Raw genomic sequence first — 9,841 nt, 5'->3', positions numbered from 1 at the left:
TTTTGGTAAAGTTTGCACCCAAACTTTGCTCCACTTGCCTCATCCTAGTCCCAGTCCACCTAGAATCCTTACAGCCCTTCAAGAAAAAATTTGCTGACCCCTGCTGTTATCTACTGCTTGGATTCCATTCTTCTCGAAGACTTTCTTTTTTTAAGGCTCACTGACGTTGGTTCAAATTTGACTGATTTAATTTTAGACTACTGCCCAGATACCATCCTGGAATTTCCTTATTGAGCTCCTGAGTGAGAGACGCCATTTCTCAGATTCCATACCATCTCTTGACAGAAATTATCTCTGAAAATCTTCTTATGTCTGAAAATGATTTTAGCTTTGTGCCTGTATTTACTGATAGTTTGACTAGGTATAAAATTCTAACAGCAAACTTATTTTCACTCTGAACTTTAAACACTTCAGCCTACCGTTTTCTAGCATCTATTATTACTAACAGGAGGTTGCAGATAAGAATTCTGATACTAGTCTGATTTTTCAGACTTTTTTTCTCGTGAGCAATATGTTGCCATCTTTGCGTCATCCTTTGTGCTCTGAAATCAGGTGAGGGTCTCTAGTCACATGTCTTACCTCCTTACCAAAGTAAGGCACCTGGGCTGGATGGGGCATTGTATCCAGAATGTTAGCCTCAATAATTCCATATTCATCTCTTCATATTCTCTTCTCCCTCAATATTCAAATCTCTCTTCTAGAGAGTTCTTATCTGCCATGCCTGCTACTGTAAAGACAGCTGCTCGCTGTCTCTCTCTTTCTCTCCATCTGACCCCTTTTTAATGCTCATGTACCTATTTGGGGGGGGATGGGAGGAACCTTGAGGGGTTCCCATGAGGGAAAGATCACGTAGAATAAGAGTCAGGAAATGTGGTGTTGCCCCTATTTCTGGCCACTTCTTTGCCTCATGCAGGAAATATATCCTCTTGCTAATCAAAGAGTGGGTCTTGACCAGCAGCCTGGGCATTATCTGGGGACTTGTTAGAAATGAAGATTCTCAGGCCCTGACTCAGACTTAATGAATCAGACTCTGCAACCTAACAAATCTGCAGGTGAGTTGTGTGCACCCTAAAATTTGGTTGACATTGATTTAGCCTCTCTGAGCCTAAATTTTCTGTGAAATGAAGTTTTTTCTTAAGATTTTATTTACTTATTTATTTGTCAGAAAGAGAAAGGGAGAACATAAGCAGGCAGAGCGGCAGGCAGAGGCAGAGAGAGAAGCAGGCTTCCCACTGAGCAATGAGCCTGATGTGGGACTCGATTCCAGGACCCTGGGATCATGATCCGAGCCGAAGTCAGTGGCTTAACCAACTGAGCCACCCAGGCATCCCTGTGAAATGAAGTTTTAACCCCTACATAATCTTATTGCTCTAAAATTGTACAGTTTTATCAGTGAAAGTCCTCTTTCAGCTATCTTTTGAGTCGTGTCTCACAATTAGATCCAGTGAGTGAAGCCATGAGGTGTCTTGTTGAGGTAATGGAGAATGGTGAAAGCTTTTCACACGTGGATTCAGGGACATGGGTGTAGTCAAAGAATGTTCTCTAACAATTTAATGTCATCAGTTCCACTGGAGCCAGCCACATCTGGAGCATTTGGGATCTCTGAATGCCACTTTCATCCTGGATGTTGTCTTTGAGGTTGTTACATATGAAAGGCCAAGAGTCTTTGGAAAGTCTTTGCAGAAATGACAGAGGCTCTCTGAAGATCTAAGAAAAGCTGCATCAGAAGAGAATAAATGGGATTCTAATTAGAAAGACCACCACAAAGAAACATGGGCATTCGGCCTTGACTGTGACCTTCAGGGAGGCCTCTGTCCTTCTCACTTCTGCTCTCTGGCTCTCTTAACTAGTCCTGAGAGACACAGAGATTTCTGAAGCTCCCACGGGGGACAGAAAGGTCCCCTCCATGACATATCCACACAGAGTGGTTGTATTTCTGAGGCCATGGGAGATCTATGACCACCAGCAGTCCCCAGGGATGTCCCACTGGAGCCAGAAAAAGGACTGCCCCATGCAGGAGCTACTGCAGAGCGATTTTCCAGGGCAGCAAATGATCAACCCCCTCTTTGTGGTTCTCAACCCACCCCTCACACTGTACATATATCATACCTGTGATTACAAAGTAATTCGGCGGCTATTTTGTTAGAACAACACAGAAAGCTATTATGATTCAAATGCATAGGAGTTCTTGTGTATTTATTAACAGTTTCAATCAGCCACAATCATGTCTTAGATAAACCTTAGGGATACGAAGCGGACCCCACCAGTGTAAACTGAAGATATGTTATAGGGGAAGCCATGTTGGGTAGATAAGCAGAGCCAGCCTGGAATATCCAGACATGGGTTCAGGCCTTGGCTCAGATTACAGCCCTGGACTCCTCTGTAGATAGGAAATCCAAACTAGATGACTCCTCTCACTTCTCTGTGCCTGAATTTTTCACAAATTTTTACACTGATTGTTTGAAAACACATTGTGGGGCGCCTGGGTGGCTCAGTGGGTTAAGCGTCTGCCTTCGGCTCAGGTCATGATCCCAGGGTCTTGGAATCGAGCCCCGCATCAGGCTCTCTGCTCAGCAGGGAACCTGCTTCCCCTGCCCCCCCTCCCCCCGCCTGCCTCTCTTCCTTCTGGTGATCTCTGTCAAATAAATAAAATCTTTAAAAAAAAAAAAAAAAAGAGAAAAGGAAAACACATTGTGGGCAGAGATTCTGTATGTTACTCCTTGTATATCCCCACTGAGATCTAATCAGACCTCATGGTATGACAGGGACCATGTAAGTCTTTTCGCAGAACAGATGTGTGAACAAATGGCCTTGTTTCTGCCTAATCTCTACCCCATTGTTGCCGAACGAAAATAAAATATTTTCTTCAACTCTGTGCCATCTGGGTCATAAAACTGACTTTGCTTCAGAAAGCTGTTTGCACCTGTCTCTTTCTCTTTCCCTCTAAAATGAATAAATAAATATTTAGTAAGGGTGCGGGCACCTGGGTGGTGCAGTTGGTTAAGCGCCCAACTCTTGGTTTTGGCTCAGGTCATGATCTCGGGGTCACAGGATCGAGCCCCGCACTGGGCTCCACCCTCAGCATGGAGTCTGCTGGAGATTCTCTCTCCCTCTGCCTCCCCCAATCATGCTAGCTCTCTCTCTCTCTAAAAAAAAAGAAAGAAGGAAGGAAGGAAAGAAAGAAAGAAAGAAAGAAAGAAAGAAAGAAAGAAAGAAACCTTGAAAAAAAGAAAACTGTTTGCACCAAAAATCTTACAAACATTGGTGGCCATCAGTGGTACTTTGCCTTATAAGCAGGTTTTTGTATCTGCCAGAGGCCAGGCAGGAAACCTGAGGCACTCTCAGAACCAGTAATTTGGGAGTTTTGTAAAGGAACTGTTTTACAAGGGTGTGAGCAAGGTTTAGGAAAAGCCAGAGGGATGATGCACTAGGAGCCTGCCCTGAGGGGGAGCAGCAGGGGAGCCCTCACCTGGCAGAGGCCTAAAGGGGAGGTGGAGGGAGCAGGTGCTGGAGGCCACAGGGAGAGCTGAAAGGAGAGGCCCCCAGAGGGGGCAATGAAAGGGATACATCGGGGAGAGCAATGGGATGCTGCCTGGAGGCTTGGGGGGGGGGATGGGGGTGGGTGCTGAGATAGAGCCAGGAAAAGCAGCCCCAGAACCTCCTGTCCCTCTGGCTACCTGTCTGGTGAAGCCTGGAGGTACACAATTATTCCAGAAAAAATTCTGCAATAATAACCCTTTTCCCTCCCAAGGCTCTCAGAAAGGTCAGAAAATTTATTTTTGGAAGACGAATGACAGTGCTGGAAACAATTTTGTTTTAAATGAGATTGCGTGATCAGAAAAAGGGAAGCAAGGAAGTCACAGATCAAAGCACTAGAAGCAAAAGCAATCCTTTCCAGGAGCATCTCAGAGAACCTCCAGGCTTGGGGCATGTGAGAAAAGAAATGCTGGCCCAGGGGGACAGTTATCAGGGTTCACCACAAAAGGGAATGAACTCTTTTCTCCATGGCAGCTGACCCCCCCAAAGTTAAGCATTTTGGCTCGCAGTTTCCTTGAAATATATTCCCCGTATTTCTATCAATAACTTATGTTCTCATTAGACCTCTGCTCCTCTTGGACTAGCAAATCTAGCTCTGGAATAATCTAGATCTGGACCTCTTTCTGGACTGATGAGACCATTTAGGTCCTTCCCATCCCCACACCCACGTCCTCTCTGGGCATCCTTCTTGCTGGGGTAGAGCTGCAGTCGAACACAGCAAGGGCAGTGCCTGCATGGAGGGTGGGGGTGGGGTGGGTGTAGGGGTGTGGGGGGTGTGTGGGGGGTGTGGGGAGTGGCGATGAGATTGGGGTGGGGGGGTTAGGGGGTTTGGGGGTGCTTCTAAGTGTTGGTGGGAGAGACTAAGGGAACAATGGATACATGTTTAAAAGGCTCCCATCTAAAACACCTGTTGTTCTGCGCTCTAGATCCTTCCACACCCCAGGGCTGCATCCACATACCCTGAAGAAAAAACCTGACAACAGTCATGCGCCCACCTCCTGACCCCCATCCCCAGCAAGAAGCTCAAAGGGAAACAAGAATTTGACCAAAGAAAAAACCTATGCCAACTGTTTACACAAACCAAACCATGGGAACGTGCTTGCACAAACCATTCTGAACCTTGCTGTTTCTCCCTATATTTTAGCCACAAATTATAAGATACTGGAAAATTCTCCCTGTCAGCCCAGAGAGAGCCTGCCTTATTCTTTATTTTGTTTGTTTACAGCTCTATATTACTTCACAGTACTGATGTATGTTATTTAAACAATTTAAAAACAATTATTTAAACAATTGTTAAACATTATTTAAACAATTTAAAAATGATTTAAAAACGATTTAAAAACAATTTAAAAAATTATTATTAAACATTTATTTTTGATAGTTCAGGTTGCATTGAAAACTTTCTGATCTTTGCCAGTCGGATAGGAGATAAATGATAACTTGGAGTACTTTTAGTTGCCTATACCTAATTATGAGGGAAATTGAACATCTTTTCATGTATTTAAGAGACATCTGCATTTTCCCTTCTGTAAGCAGCCTGTTTACATCCTTTCCCATTCTTTCCATTGGCTGTTGGTCTTTTATTACAAATAGAAACCAATTTGGGGGGCTGAAAACAATGGAATTAAAACTGGTTTAACATTTCTGAAGTAAAAAAACAATGTAATTATATTTAGATGGCAAATCAATTTCACCATTTTAACATGCAGCATTTTTTTGACTTCACAAATTTAGCTTAACAAAAAAGAAATACACAGCTAAAGCCACCAAACTCTTATAATCTGAAGACTAGAAAGAATCTTCCACATTATTTAGCACTATTGCTTCATTGTATGGGTATAACTGAGAGAAATCAAGGCAAGCAGCCTTAGTTAATAGAACTAGTTAATAGAATAGAACACCTCCCAGATTACTAGCCTGGGGATCTTTGTATTCTATTTTGTTGCTCCTTTTAATCTGCTATTTGGAGAAACCAAAATTTTCTGTCCTTGAATCAAAGTTTCTTTTCAAAAAGATATGGAAATAGCCAGCCCAAACCCTTTGAAGAAACCGGGGACATCTGAGCTCAATTTTGCTGGGGTGCTTCTCCTAACTGCTTCCCTGGCTCTCCCAACCTTGACCTTAAGCCTCTGTAAAGGAAAGTGTTCAAAAACGCTGGGTAAACGAACAAATATTTTGGGTTTCTCTCCAGCGATAGACAGGACAGACCAAGGTGGCTGGGGCAGAGGTGTGGCCCCGAAAACTTGAGAGTCCAGCATTGTGCTGAATCCTGCCATCCAAGGTAAACATGCAGCTGAGTGAAATTTCAAGCCTTTGGCTCTTTGCCTCTATGTCTGATCCCTTATAAAAGGACATAATATTTGATGAGAAACAAAAGATGTGAGCGAAGCAGGTAATAATCACGTACTGAGAATAGATACAGGAACTTAATTGTTTAGGTCCTGGATTAATAAGTGACATGGGGTAGAAAACTCCAAATGAAAGGACTAGGCAAGAAGCAGTGTGTTGGGAACAATATAGCCCCTCCTTAGGGGCTCACCCCTCCAGGGTGAGGAAGGATACTTTGGAGGGTGACGAACCAGAGGCCAAGCTCTCTTCTTTGAGTACAGAAGAAATCAGTTCATGCCCACATGTTGTTTTGGTAGTCTCTGAGGAAAAAAGGCACTCCTAGGAATGCGAGAATGAGAGGGTGGGCTCGGCTGAGTTGTACCATGAGGGAGAGAGAATAGCAGACTATCTCTGATGAACCGCACAGAGGACTGTCTTAGCAGTAGTCCCAGGGAAAACTGCCTACACAGTCAGGACTGCTCTGTACAGTTGGGCAGCTTGGTCAATGCTCAAAGGCACCATTTGAAAGAATGCCTGGGCTGAAGTCTAGCCTGCCTATCAATACCCAAATTACATGGGAAAAAGGAGTCTTTTTGTAAACATAGCTTCAGGGCTGCATCTGCCTGGAGGGGAGCACTTTTTCCTAATTCAGGCAAAGGTGTCCTATAGACACCTGGCAGCTTGAGCTCTTATGACAAATGCAGACTCTTAAGCCCTCGCCCCACCCCAACGGCTCAATCAGAATCTTCCCCTTAACCACATCCCAGGTGACTTTGTACACTCATTAGTCTGGAAAGCACTGCCCTAAAGCCCAGGAGAACGTATCTCACTTTGCAGAAGGGGAAACAAACACACAGGAAAGTATTTCCTTAGAAAAGAGATGGGATTGCACTTAGGCCTCCTGACTTCCAGCCCATTACTGACTTTTCCAGTAACCTTTTATTAACTCTCATCTGTTTTATCCTAGCAGCACAGCCCAAGGACTCATGGCCTGAATCCCTCATGAGTTTTAGGGCTGTAAGCCTCCCGGAATCCTCAAGACTTCGGATTTTTTTTTTTTTTTTTAAGTCTCTCAGTTGGAATGGGGATCGTCAGATTATACCCAACCCAGCGCCGTGGAGCTGCTCCTGCCCTCTCCTGCTCAGAGCGCCAGTCCTCAGATTCCAGCCAGGCTCCAGGTCTGAGGGTGTGGGAGAGGGCTGGAGCGCACGCATGCGTGTTGAGGTGCGTGGTGTATCGCGCGCAAGCATGAAGAGAGTGTGTGGAAACAGGACGGACAGAATCACTCTGCATGCACGTCTTACTCTTGGACCTGTCTCTTTATTTAGGGTTTTCGTACTTTTCCGAGGGCCTCAGCCATCCCCTTAGCTGGTCATAGAGTCCCGAAGAAACTGGGCTCAGTGTTCTTTGCGCTTCTCATATGTGCAAACAGATCGTATTTCTGCACTTGGGGTGTCTTTCAACTGAAGTTGTTCCATTATTGTTGGTATAATTGCTCTTTCAGTTACTCCCTCCCTCACTCTCTCCCTCTGTTAAATTCAATCTCCTTACTATCCAGCCTATAGGAATAGGGAAGGAGTGCCTGTGCTGTTCAGTCGGTTAAGCGTCTGCCTTCGGCTCAGGTCATGATCCTGGGGTGCTGAATCGAGCCGGGCACTGGGCTCCTTGCTCAGCAGGGAGCCTGCTTCTCCCTCTCCCTTTGCCGTTCCCCCTCCCCTTGCTTGTGCTCTTCCCTCCCTCCCTGTGAAATAAATAAAATCTTAAGAAAAGAAAAAAGTAATAGAGGAAAAGTATAGGGGGAAAGTCTTGAGGCAAAGGTATTGAGGAGGGAATTCAGAATTCTTAAAAACATTCAGGTGCCTTGTAAAATTCAGTGCAAATTGAATTCTGCTTCCAAATGATCCATTTGGAGTAGGAAGCATCATTCCCAGTTAAATATCAGCTTGCCACTTCTTAGAGAAAAGCTGTTAGGTTTTTCTCCTTAGCATGTTCTCATTATCTTTTTTTCCCATCTCTTTCTTCTCTCCCCTCTCCCCTTGCCCACTCTCTCCTTTCCCTCTCTTTCTCTCCCCTCCCGCTCCCACCAGAGGGGACCACTTTCATTTCCTCTCAGCTGATTATCATCTCCCAAGCTCTCCATTGTGAGTCCTGGGAAAGAAAGGAAGACAGTGGAAACAGGTGTCCCCAGCGGGCTTCCCCAGTGTGAGAGGCTGTTCCCAAACAGGGGCTCTTCCCCTGCCCCCTCCATCCCTCCATTCTTCAGGGCTCCCGGCGCTGGAGCCTGGGGACCCTAGGCGCTGGTGCACACAGAGGCCGCCAGGTGTCTCCAGCTGATGTACCTCCTTGCTGAAACCACTGACTTCTGTCCCTGTTCACAGACCCTCCCCCACTCTCTTTCCCCTCCACTTCCATCCATTTGTCAGGCACGCCAAAAATTGCTGAAGGAGTTTCCACCAATACTTTCTATCAAAACAAAAGCCAGGGGAAGAACCTTTGTCTTAGCTTGAGAAAGCAGGGGTTGGGGTCCAAAGTTTAAGAAAAGTGGAGACTTGACATTTTTGGGTGACCACAGATCAAGGACACAGTAGGAGGGCTGGGTGGCTTTGTGACCTCCTTCAGCCTGCTCACGCGCGCGTGAGAGGAGGCTTTGGACTCATACCCATTTTATTCTCTCTCCTCTCACCCGCTTGGTCTTCAAAGCAAGAGGGTGTTTCTTCCAGAGGGAGTCTCAGCTCACTGATAATCAAGTTATAAGGAATGTAGTGAGGAAGGAGACATTTTTTCATCAAAGTTGCCGGGCCTGGCCCAAGCCACGTATTTCCTTGATTTGGTCTGTCCCTTCACCTCTGTGAATCTGAATTCTATGGGACACCAAATTAGGATCATGCTGGTGACCTAATCCACAATTTTGAAAGAATCATGTTAGGTAATGTACGTGAAAGAATTTTGGAAAGTATAAATTGCTCTAAGAGCAGAAGGAGCTGTTAATATCAAGTTATTGCTTAAAGGCTATATGGTTATAAGTTTGGGAGTGAATTCCTTACCAATCCAAGCATTTGCAATAAAATCAGGGAGTTAAGACCCAGAGAAGTCAATAACAGCTAATAATAGGAGGAACAGAGGCATGTGGGACAGTACAAATGAATAGCTATAGACCTACAAGGTGTAAAAAAAAAAAAAAAATACACCACAGACTGAAGAGTGATTTGGGAAGTTCCCATTGAAGAGATGGGAGCTTGTAAGAGTTGAATTGTGTCCCCCAAAAAGATATGTTGAAGTCCTAACACCCCAGATATCACATGTGATCTTATTTGGAAAGAGAGGCCTTGCAGACGTATGCATTAAAATGAGGTCACACTGGATAAGGATGGGCCACTTAATCCAACCTGACCAATGTCCCCGTAAGAAGGGCAGACACAGATCCAAGGAGAACACTATGCAAACAAACAAACACACACACACACACACACACACACCCCACGTGACAACAGAGGCAGAGTGTGGAGAAATGCAATCACAAGCCTAGGAAGGCCGAGGGCCGCTGGCTACCACCAGAAGCTAGGAAGAGGTGAGGAAAAATTGTTCCCTACAGATTTCAGAGGGAGCACAGCCCCCCTGACAACTTAACTTCAGACTTCTGGCCTCCAGAACCGCGAGACCAATTTCTGTTGTTTCAGTGCACCCCGTTTGAGCCCGGTGTTCAAGCAGACTTCGGAAATGGAACCAGGAGCTACCCAGGATCTCATGAGCGAGGCTCTATCCGACACAGGCAAAGCAGACAAGAAGGAAATTCTCTGTGTGACATTAGATCACAGAGGAATGGCCCCCAGTCAAGTTAATCATTTCTCAATATGCTCTAATATCCTGGAAAAATATATGTCTTCCCTCTGGATAGGATCAGCAATTTCTATTTTACTATCTAGTAATCAGTACTATCTTAACTTTGCTACCCTGTGTATTTGATTTGGCTGTACAG

Source organism: Mustela putorius, unplaced genomic scaffold, assembly GCF_011764305.1.
Source record: "Mustela putorius furo isolate JIRA1106 unplaced genomic scaffold, ASM1176430v1.1 tig00003937_pilon_pilon_pilon, whole genome shotgun sequence".
Lineage (NCBI taxonomy): Eukaryota > Metazoa > Chordata > Mammalia > Carnivora > Mustelidae > Mustela > Mustela putorius.
Note: the sequence above shows the minus strand (reverse complement) of the source record.